This window comes from Lathyrus oleraceus, chromosome 1, assembly GCF_024323335.1.
Source record: "Lathyrus oleraceus cultivar Zhongwan6 chromosome 1, CAAS_Psat_ZW6_1.0, whole genome shotgun sequence".
In the NCBI taxonomy this organism is placed as follows: Eukaryota; Viridiplantae; Streptophyta; class Magnoliopsida; order Fabales; family Fabaceae; genus Lathyrus; species Lathyrus oleraceus.
In genome coordinates this window covers 345889642-345905380 of record NC_066579.1, presented here as the reverse complement: position 1 = coordinate 345905380, position 15739 = coordinate 345889642, and positions in this window count along the sequence as shown.

Below are 15739 nucleotides of genomic sequence, written 5' to 3'. Positions count from 1 at the left end.
CAGCAGGGTATCCCCAGTAGTTGTCTGTGGGTAATCCCCGATTCGGTCGTCAGCAGTATTTCCCTGGTGGAATTGTCTGATCAGAGCCCGTTTGTGGTTTCCTCCTGAGCAGAGTGGTTGATGAAGATGTTTATCTTTCCTTCCCCAGCGGAGTAGTGTTCTCTTCTCCTCGGCAGACATGATTTATTCAGCAGTACAAGAAGATATGGTGGCATTGGAACCTTCTGATTGGTGGTTGTTCCCCACAGAGTTTCATTTCCCTCTTCTATAATTTCCCCAGTAGAGTTGATTCTACGGTGGATTTTATCCGTGTATAGATCCCCCAGCCAAGACATTGCCTGATTGCAGAGTAGCGTGGGAATTTCTGAGGAAGATGTGTTGATTCCTTCCAACGGGAGTAACTGGTTCTCCTTTCCCTGCAGAGATCTTTGTTTCCTGGTATTTGTCGCCCCCATCAGATTGCATGTTCTCCAGTGGGCCTGACTTTCTCTCTTGAGATGTAGTACCGGATGTTTGTCCGTTGATTCTTGAACTTGTTTGTGTTAGATATGTCTGTTTGTCAGCATTCATCATACATAAACCACGCATATATGCATAAACTTAACATTCAGATATTCATCTTGCATTTTTTGCCATATATCTTTATCTGTTGTCTCCTGCTATTTGGTGATACATATTTCCCCAAGCAGAGGTTTACGTTTGATCTCATTTTAGAGTTAACCCTATAGGCAGAAAGTGTCTACCCTTTCTTCCATATTCCCCACTAAGTTATGTCCTCGTGGATGAGTGTTATTTTAGTTTCCCCCTAGCACGTGTATTGGGATGGAGTTCTCCCCTGAGATATATCCTCATTGGGTTGAGTCTTGTTTCATTGTGTCTCTCTAGTTTGTTTCTAGACCGACTGCTTTTGTTACTTCCCCTGCACTTCCCCGTAGTTTAGATGAATGATTGCTCAGTAACCTGTAATTGTCCATCTTTTCCCCGGCGGAGTTTGTGGCCTTCTACCCAGTAACTGGTAGTTATAAGTCCTATTTCTGTGGTTTTCTACCCTCATACCGATAGTTGTAAATCCTTGCAGAGTTAACCTTATTTTGTTCATCCTAACCGATGACAGTTACTCTTCAGTGGCTTTCTACCTAGTATCTGGCAGATGTAATCCCCCTTGTTGGTTATCTTTATCCAATATTCGGTACTGATATTCCTTCACTTTTTGAGTATATCTCCCAGTAACCGGTGATATATCTCCCGGATCATTGCCTTCGTCGATGTATCCCCAGCGAGTCATCTTTCATTTACCCTTTTTGTTTGGTAATGATCGTTTCTCCCCGTTGATTGGTCATCATTTTATACCTAGTATTCGGTATCCCAATGTCCTTTCCTTTTGGTCGATTTATCCTTCATTAACCCAGTAACCGGTTGTGGATAATCTTCCATGCGAGTACATTATCTACGTTTTGACGGTAATAGATAATATATCTCATGCGCTCTTTGGTCTAAGTCTTTTGTTCTTCCCCAGTCGAGTAAGATCTGTATCCCCTTTTATGGAATCGAATGCCCATCTTGTAATTGAGTTTGCTTTTCAGCCCTCCTTTTGGATGATGAGTGTCTTGGAAATATTCCCCAATTCACGCTTGGTTGGTCACCTATTATATGCCCAGTAACCGGTATCCCTGGTGTTCCTTCCCCTTCTGCTCCCTATTATAACTTTTTATCCCCTGTGGAGTCAGATTCCCTGAGTTGAAATATACCTTTTTAGGTCTTCCTCAGATGTTTTTGGATGTTTGATACCTATCACCCTCAAACCGGTCTTAGATGTTCATTCTCCCCGAGTGTGTTGTTTTCTCACCCTCATACCGGTGTTTTGATCACATGTCTCCTTGAGCTTATTATCCAATAACCGGTAATACCTCATCCTGTTGTTTCCTCAGATGAGTCCTGTTTGGACATTTCCCAGTGAAGTCCCTTAGTGGATGTTCCCCGTCTGAGTCTGGATGTTCATCCGAAGTATCCTGTGTGGATAGTTTTTGCTGTGTTGGCATATTCCCCAATACATGCATCTCTAAGTCAACTCGAGTCTTTCCATTGATTTATTTTCATGGAATTCCTCTCGTGTCCCTCAGCAAGTCTTAAGTCGTGACCTGCTCACGCATTTCATTCCCTTTCTTATCCCCATTAGAATCCCCAGAGTCTATGTCCCATTAAGTGTATTACTCATACGATTTGTCAGTTTCTCCTAATTTCTTTTCTTCTTTGTGGACACATATCCCCCACAGAGTATTACCTTTTGCATACACACATTTGCATCATGAGGTCTCTTAGGGACCAAAATTCGTCTCTTTGTTATTATTTAAGCCCATTCTACCTCGTCGAGACGAAGATTTTAACCTTCACTTCTCCGGCTAGAATGACCTTAAATAGGGGCATCTGTAAGACCCTAATTTCGACCCTAAGATCTCTCATGGCATCATATCATTGCACATTGCATTTGCCTCAAGGATCATAGCATCTTGGCTCCTTAACCTTTGGGTGGGATCCCTTGAGATTTGGTTTGAGATCACCAAGCATGCTTTAATTGTATATTATTGCTTTTCTCATTTTATTTACTAACCAAAAGCACAAAAATATGTCACTGACATTTTTTGTTTGTAGCTTGAGTAGTCACAAGGTCCAAAGCTTCTAGGAGATCCTATGTGCATTGATAGGGCCAATTGAAGATGAAAGCAAGCATGAAAATGGTTCCCAAAGCTCTCATCCATCAAATATGCCTCCCAAGTATCTAAATTCATCATTTTGATCAAAGCAAATCAAGGGATTAGAGGCTTGTTTCCCAAGGAAACCCTAATTCATTTGTTCATCAACTGTGCCTTGCTCATGAAGCACCCTCAACCCATGATCAAATGCAATCAAGGAAAGTTCTTTAATTCATCATTTCATGCATATTTGAACTTATTTGAGTGTCCTCAATCATCAATTCATCAAGATATGAGGTTTGGACTTGAGAAGTTGATCATGCAATTCATCTGACTATTTCGAAATACACTGAGACCTAAATTTTTATGTGTTTGTCAAATGGAGATTACCCCATAATAAAAAATGTTCTTAAGAACTATATGAACAACTTTCATGTTCATCAAAAATTGATTTGAAGCTTGGTAGGTCATCATCCATTTCAAAACAATTTAGGTCATTTTGACTGAAACCCTAATTTTGGGTCAACTTCCCAAGAACATAACTCATTCATTTTTTATGATTTTGAGGTGGGATCAAATGAATTGGAAATAATAAGATGTCTACTTCAAATTTTATGTTGAGAAAAATTTCAAAATACTAAAATAAATACATGTGATAATGCAAAACATTATAGGTCACTTTGGACCAAAAGCATTGACATGTGAAAAAGTCCAACTTCAAGTGCCCATAACGTCTTCATCAAAAATCCAAATGATGCAAAATTTAAGTCCAAATTGATTTCCTTAAAACTATATACAACTTTCATGTTGAAGATTTTGTCATTTGGAGCTTGCATCATTGAAACAGAAGGGCTTGAACTTTGGCCAATTTTGAAATTCTCACATATACATGTTTTGCACCCTACACTTCATGATCACTTTTCACCAATTTCCAAGGCTCAAATGCAGTTGTGATCAACATAACAAATGATCCTCATGCAAAAATCTTTCCAACCATTACTCATAAGGTTGTGTTTCAATTTTGGACATGGTATTTTCGAAGACTTGAACATGTTGGTCAATTTTTTAAAATCATTTAAATTTGCATTGCATGAGATGATTGGATACAATTTGCACGACCAGTTTGATTCCAATTAGCATCATCTGCCAAATCCAAGTGGTATTGGGCCCTCCATACGCCTGTACAGGCCCATGCATGGAGGCCCTTTCCATCCATGCACATGAATTGTTCATGCAACTCAGCCTTGCTTTTGCTATAAATACAATGCTTATGCCTCTCATTTTAGCAACCTAAAGGCGTCCCAAATGCTGCACAATTGAATCCTCACCCTCACTCCAAAGGAACTCACTAATTTTTCTCTCAATTTTCAGATCTAAAATTCAATTGAATTGATTGTTTCTTAGATCTAAAAGTTCCTAAGCTTTGCTACCTCATTCCCTAGAACAAACTGCAAGCATTAACTCCAAGGAATTGTGCTCTCAAAATCTGCAAATCAGAAGTTTACTTCAATTTTTATTTTCTTCGAATCTACTCATATACTGCTTGGTTCTTTCTGTTGTTGTGTGATCTGAAGTCCTCTTCATAGAGGCAGTTGATTGGAGCTTTAAAATTTTAAATTCCATTAAGTTCAGTTGAACACCATAGAAATTTCATCTCTGATTTCTCTCAATGTAGAAACCTAGAGTGGATTTGGTTGGTACAGGGGTGATGTACATCACCCCAGCTTTCGATTGGTACCTAGATCGTGGCATTTATTGAACATTTATTTCTCTGCAAATTTGATCAGTGTCGGAAGTTGGCCGGAGAAGACGGAGGCGCTGGTCACTGTCCAATCTCCAGATTTAATCATGGTCGTGCGTTTGTGTTTCCAGATCAAATCTCGTTCGTTCCATGTGTAATACCCCAAAATTTACCCTTCATTTTTCCTGGAAGCATACGCTTTACACCTCATGCATGCATTCATTTTTAGGTCATTTAGCATTTGCATTTCATCATGGCAATCGGAATATTTTTTCAAAAAAAAAACGAAAAACGAAAAGAAAAAAAAATAATTAAATAAATAAATAAATAAATAAAAGAAAAAATCTCAAAGTTGGACCTCTCTCAAAAGCCCACTAAGCTACCAATATTAGTCTATAAATACTAGAGTTTCATTGAAACAAAACAGACAGAAAAAGGAAGGGACACAAAAAACACTCTGAGGTTTCCTTGGAACAAAATCCTGGACAAAACCTGGAGAGAAACCTGATAGAGAACTCAGAGCAGCCTCCAAACCCTGAAGGGAACTCAACTGCACAGAATCACCTCTGCCTCACATAAACCCTAAAGGTTGTTTTGTAAACCTCACGGGTGCAACTCAATTTCAATCAAGCTCTCCAATCAGGTTTGCCTTTATTCCCATTACCTTTTGCTTTGAAGTTGAATACTCTGAATGTTTGAGGTATGATGGATGAATTTCATTAGGTTTTTGCCCACGGGTTCATAATTATGTATGAATGTATAAATAATGCCTTGAATGCTTAATCGTTTAATTTCTGAAGTGTATGCCACAGGGTTTGAGGTTTCTGAAACCATACTGTTATCCATGAAAAAAATGCTTATCGTGTTTCACTAACCCTTTTGTTGAGTTTTTGTGAAGGCTCACAGGACTTTTGCAGGGATAGCTCGCTGGGTATTCCACTTTGCTTGTGGGATACCATTTGGGAGATTTATTCTGATTGCCTTGTTGGCACATTTACTTTATACATGTTTGTTTTGTATGTGTTCGTATCCCCGCAGGTAGCGCGGTTCCTTCGTCAAGGACTGCCTTTTTGCATGAGCAACCCTAACCCTTCATTGATTTTTCTTCTCCTAAACACACGTTTACTCCTTCTACTACAGGCGAGTAAGTCTCCAAAGGTCGAGCATCCGGTAGATTGCGTAGTGACGTCGTTCGTCCAAAACCCAATCCATAACCCCGTAGTTAGCCGAACTACGGCTTGCTCTGATTCTCATTCCAGATGAGATACGTAGGCATAAGACGCGATGTCTTAGAGAGCACACATCCCCCTAACCCATAGGTCAGCCGAGCTACGAAGACTCTGATTCTCATATTCAGATGAGATACGTATGCAGTGGATGCGACATCCGCGCGAGTCATTTTCATTTAACCCCTTTTTTTAGTAAACAACACAAGATAAACTCACACCCTTTAGACAAGAACTACAAAAGTGGATCCCGTAGAGTACTACGGATGCGTAGGGGTGCTAATACCTTCCCTTCGCATAACCGACTCCCGAACCCAAGATTTGGTTGCGAGACCTTGTCTTTTCCTTTCCTCTTTTCAGGTTTACTTAGAGCGTTTCCTTTCCCTCCTTTGGGATAAATAACGCACGGTGGCGACTCTTCTATCATTTTCTTTCGCCGGTTGTTTTTTCGCACACTGTATTTTTCAGGTTGCGACAGCTGGCGACTCTGCTGGGGACCCGGTTTCCCTAAGCGAGTCCCTCCTATCTTTTGTAGTTTGTTTGTTTATTGGGTGTTCATGCTTTTGTACAGTTATTTATTTACCTGTTTTACCTTATTGCATTGTGTACATATCATTGCTGTATTTGTTGGCTGGCTATGGCTGCTTGGTGATCTTTGTGAGATGAGTTCTATACCCGAACACGAGTGCAATTAAGATAGGAGAATGACATAGTCTTGTTGACTTGTGTGGAGTTATTCCTTAGCAAGTTGACTTGCAAGCCCATTCACTTGGTGGAGGTCATGTTGAGATCAATAATGTCACACAAGTAAGTTGTGGTTAGACATTACTTTTTCCAATATAGACCTTAGAAGCCGAGGACCTTAGTTTACCAAACCCATCTTGGCCTATTCGTAGGACGTAGTGCGAAAGTTGTTCAAGTGTAAGATTTGATACGATTGTTACGCGATACTACACTCATAAGAGTCTCTCTTGGGAATATTTTTGGAATACGAGTAGTCGTTCCTCCGATAATATCGGAAAGATGGGATTATGACTATGGGAACCTTTTGTAGAACATGTTTGGCAGGTATAAACCTTAGTACACTCCTTTTGGGTGGTTCTTAACCTAAACTCCATGCTCGTGACTTACAATAAACCCTTGATTCATGGTTGTGTCGCGGTTGGAAAAATGACAGAGTCGCCACCATCCTTTATTTGTTCCTACGGAACAGGGAAATAATGATAAAACCTAATAGTTAAGAGTAAGAGACTAGGTTCGGGAGTCAGTTAAGTAAGAGGAAGGTGTTAGGCACCCCTTACCTCCATTGTACTCAATGGGATCCTCCTACAATTATAGGGCTAGTGTGTGTTTCTAAAGTGTTTGCTTTAATATTTATTAATTATTTATTATTTATTTATTTACAGAAGGTATTACTTTTAAATGGACGAGAGACCCAAAAATATTTGTCATAATTGTACTCGCTAGAGTTTACAACTCTATGCCTATGTACCTTCGCATTAGGCGAGGGATCAGAGTACCGTATTTCTTCTTAAAAAATGTTGGTTGGTTGGTTGTTTTTATCCCTTGAAAATTCTCACGCCTCGGAGCGGAGAAGTAATTGATTTTGAAAAGTGCCTCAATACACTAGGGTAGAGGTCTTACGATTTGAAGTGAGTTCAAATCGATTTTATCCCTTTTACCCCATGCAAAAATAGTATTTTAATTTATTTAAGAAAATAAGTTAGGAGACATAATTAGGTATTAGACATAACCCTTTATCCCGATTTTATCCCCGATTTTACCCTTGAAAATAATAGAGTTTTATCCCATATTTTATCCCAGGTTCTTGTCCCATTTGATTTGAAAATTTAATTTAATTAAGAAAGATAAATTAAATAAGATGCAACAAGATGTATCCCCTATCTCAATTTTATCCCTAATTTATATCCCTTAAAACCCTAGAAATTATACCTGAATTTTATCCCATATTATCCCTAAAATTATCCCAAATTAATTATTAGTTTATTTAAAAATAAATAAAAGAGAAATTATAAAAGCCCAGGTGTTATATCCCTTATCCCTAATTTTTCTATCCATAAAATCCTGAAAATTTATTCCTATTTGTTGTCCTGAAATTTATCCCAAAGTTATCCCTAAATTATCCCATAGTTATCCTATAAATTTTTATCCATTAAAATCTTAGGGTTTTGCCCATAACCTTATCCAATATTTATCCCGAAATTTATCCCAAAATTATTTTATTTTATTTATATTAACCAATTTTTTAAGAATCAATCCCTAATTCAAACCTGCCTAATTGTTCTAAAGTTAAACTCTAACACTAATTATATTTTGTTAATTATAATTATATAAGTGATTATTTGATTATTTTTTTTATTTAATACCTAATTGAATTAAACTCCTAAATTAATTTAATCAATTTTTATATTATAACCCTAATTAATAATTATTGGAATCATACTAATTAACCCTAAATATCCTAATTTAATGTTATTAATCCTAAAATCTTAATTAATATTTAATTATATCTTTTATTTATTTGTATTTTATTGATAAGTGTATTAAGTAAATAAAAGATAAGTAATTAGATAGAATAAAAGATAAAAGGGGTGTTAATTTAAATTGGAGTGGAAAGAGAGGAGGGATCAAAGCCCAACCCAATTAGCAAATCTTAAATCACAACAACTAATAAAAATAGAAAAAAAGGAAAAAAAAACAAGAAACCTGAAGCATGGTGGACGGCGCCCTTCTTGATTCTTTGGTAGTTTTCAAAATTTTAGGACAACTAATAGTAGCTGGACACTTGGCATAACAATTATATTAGAGAAAAAAAATTAAAATAACATATGCTAAAAGTAAATAAGGAATGACATAAAGGTTCAACAACCTGTACTTTCTCTTCCTTCGCTTCTTTTTTATGTGAGATTACTTTACCATAGAAGCAAACACTACCCATACTAACACAACCTTACTTTTACAGTCACAAAAAAAAATCTTCAATCCGATCAAAAGATAAACAATCAATACAAATCAATGATGAATAAAAATGTTACCAAAACAGTGATCTCCGGTGGATTGGTGATTGCGTAGCAGGGTGCGTCCGACCTCTTACTCGCGGTGTGGAGAGGCAGTGACATCGGGAATGGTCCGGTCGGCGACACAGAACAGAGATCATGGTGCTTGTTCTGTCGTTGATGGTGGTGGTTTGAGATTGAAGCTTATAATTTTGTTAAATGGTTGTTTGATCGTGTAATGTGATAGAGGTATTTGTTAGTAAGGGTTAGTTGTCCCCTGTTAGTACGATAGAGGAGACTATTTATAGTATAAGTAATTAAGTTAGAAATCTTTTTAAAAGAGCAGGTAATTATAATCAACAAAAATAATCAATAGCTCATAAATGAATTTATTTAATTTTGATTCAAACAGTTAATTAAAATAATCAAAAGTTTAAAAATATATTTTATTTGATTTGAATTTTAATTATTTTAATTAATAGAAATAGATATTTCCTAAAATGTTATATTTGCCTTTAATGATATGCAAAAAATAAATAAAATCAATAAAATTAATGATTTTTCTGAGTTTCTTAAATTAAAATATATAAAAGTAAAAAAAATAATTTAAAACTTGATTAAAAAGAAAAACGAAAATTAGGCAATAAACTTATTTTTGTATTTTTTTTGCTTTATTTAATTACTCATGTTAATTCTTTCCAAAAAATAAAAATATTATCCTAAAAATGAAATAATGTAAAAAGGGATAAAAATTTCTAAATATATTTTATATTTTTTTATATTAAAAATTAAATTACTAATTTATGACATTGGATTGCTATCCTAAAATAAAATGGGAGCAAAATATTTTCAAATCTTTTGATTTTATGATATTTTGACCATTTTTTAATTAAAATCGAAAAAGTGAATTTTTTTAATGCCTAATTAAAAATACGAAAATTAATAGAAAAAATACAATTTATTTGATATTTTGCACATAAAAAAGGAAGTAGAAGTATGAAATAAATAAGAGAGAAAAAATGATAAAATATGGGAAGGGTAGGACTTGAACTCAAGACCACTCCATTATAACATCTTTCAAATACTCTTCTACCAAACAAGCCAATATATTAAATTGAAATATAAGGGAACCATGATACTAATATGTTAATGAAAGTTAATTATATTAATAATATTAAAATCTCTATAAATTTATCAATTTATATTTTTATTAAGTAAATACTATCCCTAATTAATTGATTTTTTTTTAAATAAGACATATTATCTTGATTACTAACTCTACTAACTTTCCTAAAATTTAATAGTAATACCCTTTTTAGCATGGTCCCACAAGTTGTGTTTTTTTATTTTTCAAAATTTTAAATAATACCCCTAAACTAAAATCAACTCCTAAGAGGGACTAAAAAAAAATTAAAATGGTCTTCCTTTGACTTTTTAGGTCATTTGACCGGATGACTGGTATGCTCTGGATGTGTTAGTGTCGGCTGAAAATAAAAATGAAAAGGTGGTCAAAATTTGGGGTACGACTGGTTGATCCGATCAGGTATCCTTAATATCAATGAAACTTGGGTGTTGATAAGGTGTAAACCATAATCCACCAAAATGGGTGGTTGATATTAAGGATAACATGATCCATCCCATGACCTTTGTTTGGTGTGCTCTTAATTTCTCTCCAGACAGTGCAACCTGACAGATGTTCAAGCAGATACAGCGATCCTGATTCCCATGCCACTGCACTGCATTCACATCATTTTGCATCACATCATTCTGCATTCATAATCATTCACACATGTTTATCCATTTCTGTGGGGTTTATATCTTCTACTTGATTCTAGTCGGAATTTTCTTGGTTCTCATCAACGGCTTAGTCGTTTTTTTTACATCGTTTATCTATTGAGAGACTGGAATCAAGGGGGTAGAATACCTTTGGAATTGATAAACATGTCATTGCATTTACATATTCATTAGCATGTCTTGCATAACAGGTACCGCCACAGTGTTCTCAGTTTGTTTGGTGTTCCATCAGCAAGATAGTTGACCCAGGCATTCACCGGTACGGTACCCGCAGAAACCAACAGAGAGTAATGGAGAGCCTACAGGCAGAGTTCACCGAGATGAAAATCCGCATGAATCAATTCATGGATGTGGTTCAAGGGGTGGCTCAGGGACATCAAGAGCTCGGGCAGATGATACAGAGGAATCCCACTGCTCAACCAGAGACGGTGACTGATCCTCCAGCTGGAGAGGCTAATGAACCCAATGGACCGGGGCCTATCCCAATCCTACATGTCACCTCCGGTCAACAGCCCGTTCATGATGATCAGGACGATCAGTTCCCCCTGCTGCAGGAAGACTTTGGTATGGGTCATGGTGTGGACCCCATGTTTAGAAGATTGGAAGAGAGGTTGAAGGCAGTGGAAGGACAAAATCCTCTGGGAGTAGATGTTGCTGACTTGGGCCTGGTCCCAGGTGTGAGAGTGCCACCGAAATTCAAGGTTCCGATATTTGACAAATACAATGGCAACTCTTGCCCGAAGACCCATGTGCAAGCCTATTTCCGTAAAATGGTTGCATACTCCGATGACGAAAAGTTGCTTATGTACTTTTTCTAGGACAGCCTAGCTGGGGCATCCCTGGAATGGTATATGAGGCTGGACAGAGCCCACATCCGTTGCTGGAGGGATTTGGCTGAGGCTTTCGTGAAGCAGTATCAATATAATGCAGACATGGCTCCAGACAGAACTCAACTTCAAAATCTGTCTCTTAAAAGCAATGAGTGCTTCAGAGAATACGCTCAACGCTGGAGAGAAACAGCTTCCCGTATTCAACCTCCTATGTTGGAGAAGGAAATGGCTAACATGTTCATGAACACTCTGCCAGGACCTTATTTGGAGCGCCTGGTGGGTTGCAATGCCTCCAATTTTGCTGATGTAGTCTCTACCAGAGAGAGAGTGGAGAATTACCTGAGGACATACAAGACCCAGAGTGGAGGTGGATCCTCATCAGGGGTGAAGAAGTCGTTCATTCAGGGACAGAAGAGGATAGAAGGGGATGCAAGTGCCATATCTTCTTATCAGAACAGGGATAACCGGAGGAATAACTTTCAGAACTATCATCAGCAACCGTATGTTGCGGCTGTGACCATTCCAACTGCAGCACCACTACAACAACGACAACCACAGCGTCAACCAGCTCAGTACCAACCACAACAACCGGGTAACAGACTCGCCTATCAACCGAGGCTAAGGATGATGGACCGGCGTTTCGACACTCTTCCAATGTCGTACGCTCAGTTGCTTTCTAGTCTTCAACAACTACAACTTGTGTAGTTGCGCACTCTGGCTCCTCCCATTGGTAGGCTTTCGGTGGGTTATGACATCAATGCTAGGTGTAGCTTCCACTCTGGGGCACCTGGCCACAATATTGAGAACTGCAAAGCTTTTAAGCATGTAGTTCAGGACCTCATTGATTCAAAGGCCGTTAACTTTGCACCAGCTCCTAATGTTGTCAACAATCCCATGCCCCAGCATGGTGGAGCCAACGTTAACATGGTTGAAGGAGAAGTCAAATTAGTCTCTGCGGTCAACAATGAAGATGGGGATAGTGATTGCGACATCGATAACTGGGTGCGTCCGAGGATCCCGGGTGAAGTTCTCAACAATTGATCTTCTGAGGAGATTGTCCAAGCCACTTGTCTGGAGGAGTAATTTTCTTTGTTTATTCATGCATATCCAAGTCTTACGTTCCGCCAGGGCATAATGACTCATTGTAGGGCTCATCTATGTGACACTTGCATTTTTTATCATAAATAAAGGACGTCTTTTTGCATTCAAATATTTTGTTCCCTGTCTTTCTATTTTTGCAGTTTTTCAAAAAAAATGGCAATGTTTTGTTTAGTTTCCACTTTTTTTTCTCACACTCATAAGCACACACCATCACTCATGCAGATGCACATCACCGGATCCTATTGATAACGGTTCTGCTATGGCTCACATCGACTTTGAAAATCCAATCTTTCAAGCTGAAGAAGAGGGTGATGAAGACTGTGAACTCCCTGAAGAACTTACCAGGTTATTAAAACAAGAGGAAAGGGTCATTCAACCGCATCAAGAGTCTGTTGAAGTGATTAATCTCGGCACCGAGGACGCCAAGAGAGAAATCAAGATAGGGGCTGCTTTGGAAGACAATGTGAAGAAGGGGTTGATTGAATTGCTGCAAGAGTATGTTGACATCTTCGCTTGGTCTTATCAGGACATGCCAGGGCTTGACACAGACATCGTGGTACATCGCTTGTCGCTCAAAGAAGGTTTTCCTCCGGTCAAGCAGAAGCTCAGAAGAACAAGACCAGAGATGGCTGTCAAGATAAAGGAAGAAGTACAAAAACAGTTGGATGAAGGGTTTCTAGCAGTAACAAATTATCCGCCATGGGTTGCAAATATCGTTCCGGTACCTAAGAAGGATGGAAAGGTACGAATGTGTGTTGACTACCGGGATCTGAACAGGGCTAGTCCTAAAGATGATTTCCCCTTACCTCACATTGACGTTTTGGTGGATAACACGGCTCAGTTCTCGGTATTCTCCTTCATGGATGGCTTTTCTGGCTATAATAAAATTAAGATGGCACCAGAAGACATGGAGAAGACAACATTCATAACCCCATGGGACACCTTCGGTTACAAGGTGATGCCGTTTGGTCTGAAAAATGCCGGAGCAACATATCAGCGAGGGATGGTGACTCTGTTCCATGATATGATTCATCATGAAATCGAGGTTTATGTTTATGATATGATTGTCAAATCTCAGACAGAAGAAGAACATTTGGTGAATTTGCAGAAACTTTTTGAGCGTTTGAGGAAATTCAAGCTGAGGCTTAATCCGAACAAGTGTACTTTTGGGGTGAGATCTGGAAAACTACTGGGTTTTGTTGTTAGCAAAAAAGGGATTGAGGTGGATCCGGCCAAAGTGAAAGCGATACAGGAAATGCCTGAGCCAAGAACAGAGAAACAAGTCCGTGGTTTCTTAGGGAGGTTGAACTACATTGCAAGGTTCATCTCTCACCTAACAGCCACGTGTGAGCCAATATTCAAATTGTTGAGAAAAGATCAGGCTATCAGGTGGAATGATGATTGTCAAAGGGCATTCGAGAAGATAAAAGAGTATTTGCAGAATCCTCCTATCCTTGTGCCTCCGGTCCCAGGGAGACCGCTGATTATGTATTTGACAGTACTAGACAATTCCATGGGTTGTGTTCTCGATCAACACAACGAGACAGGTAGGAAAGAGCATGCCATCTACTACCTAAGTAAGAAATTCACAGATTGCGAGTCGAGATACTCAATGCTTGAAAAAACATGTTGTGCACTTGCATGGGCTGCTAAGCGATTGAGACAATACATGTTGTCTCACACAACCTTACTAATCTCCAAAATGGATCCAGTCAAGTATATATTTGAGAAGCCAGCTCTCACCGGAAGAGTTGCTCATTGGCAAATGGTACTGACAGAGTACGACATCCAGTATACTTCCCAGAAAGCCATCAAGGGGAGTATTCTGTCAGACTATCTTGCTCAACAGCCGGTTGAAGATTATAAGCCGATGAAGTTTGATTTTCCAGATGAAGACATCATGTTCCTCAAGATGAAAGACTGTGAAGAGCCAGTTGTTAAAGAGGGACCTGATCCAGACGAAAAGTGGACTTTAATGTTTGATGGGGCCGTCAACGCCAGAGGAAGTGGAATTGGTGTTGTCGTTACAAATCCGAAAGGTGCCCACATGCCTTTCACCGCTCGTCTGACTTTCGAGTGCACCAATAATGCAGCTGAGTATGAAGCCTGTATCTTGGGTATTGAGCAAGCCATTAATTTGAGAATCAAGACTTTGGACATTTTCGGAGATTCAGCTCTGGTAATCAATCAAGTGAATGGTGATTGGAACACTCTCCAGCCTACTCTGGTCCCCTTACAGAGATTACACGAGAAGACTGTTGACTTTCTTCACGACAGTAAAGTTGTACCATATACCTCTTGATGAGAACCATATGGCAGATGTCTTGCTACTCTATCCTCCATGATCACGGTAAACCCTTGATTCATGGTTGTGTCGCGGTTGGAAAAAATGACAGAGTCGCCACCATCCTTTATTTGTTCCTAAGGAACAGGGAAATAATGATAAAACCTAATAGTTAAGAGTAAGAGACTAGGTTCGGGAGTCAGTTAAGTAAGGGGAAGGTGTTAGGCACCCCTTACCTCCATTGTACTCAATGGGATCCTCCTACAATTCTAGGGCTAGTGTGTGTTTCTAAAGTGTTTGCTTTAATATTTATTAATTATTTATTATTTATTTATTTACAGAAGGTATTACTTTTAAATGGACGAGAGACCCAAAAATATTTGTCATAATTGTACTCGCTAGAGTTTACAACTCTATGCCTACGTACCTTCGCATTAGGCGAGGGATCAGAGTACCGTATTTCTTCTTAAAAAATGTTGGTTGGTTGGTTGTTTTTATCCCTTGAAAATTCTCACGTCTCGGGGCGGAGAAGTAATTGATTTTGAAAAGTGCCTCAATACACTAGGGTAGAGGTCTTACGATTTGAAGTGAGTTCAAATCGATTTTATCCCTTTTACCCCATGCAAAAATAGTATTTTAATTTATATAAGAAAATAAGTTAGGAGACATAATTAGGTATTAGACATAACCCTTTATCCCGATTTTATCCCCGATTTTACCCTTGAAAATAATAGAGTTTTATCCCACATTTTATCCCAGGTTCTTGTCCCATTTGATTTGAAAATTTAATTTAATTAAAAAAGATAAATGAAATAAGATGCAACAAGATGTATCCCCTATCTCAATTTTATCCCTAATTTATATCCCTTAAAACCCTAGAAATTATACCTGAATTTTATCCCATATTATCCCTAAAATTATCCCAAATTAATTATTAGTTTATTTAAAAAAATAAAAGAGAAATTATAAAAGCCCAGGTGTTATATCCTTTATCCCTAATTTTTCTATCCATAAAATCCTGAAAATTTATCCCTATTTATTGTCCTGAAATTTATC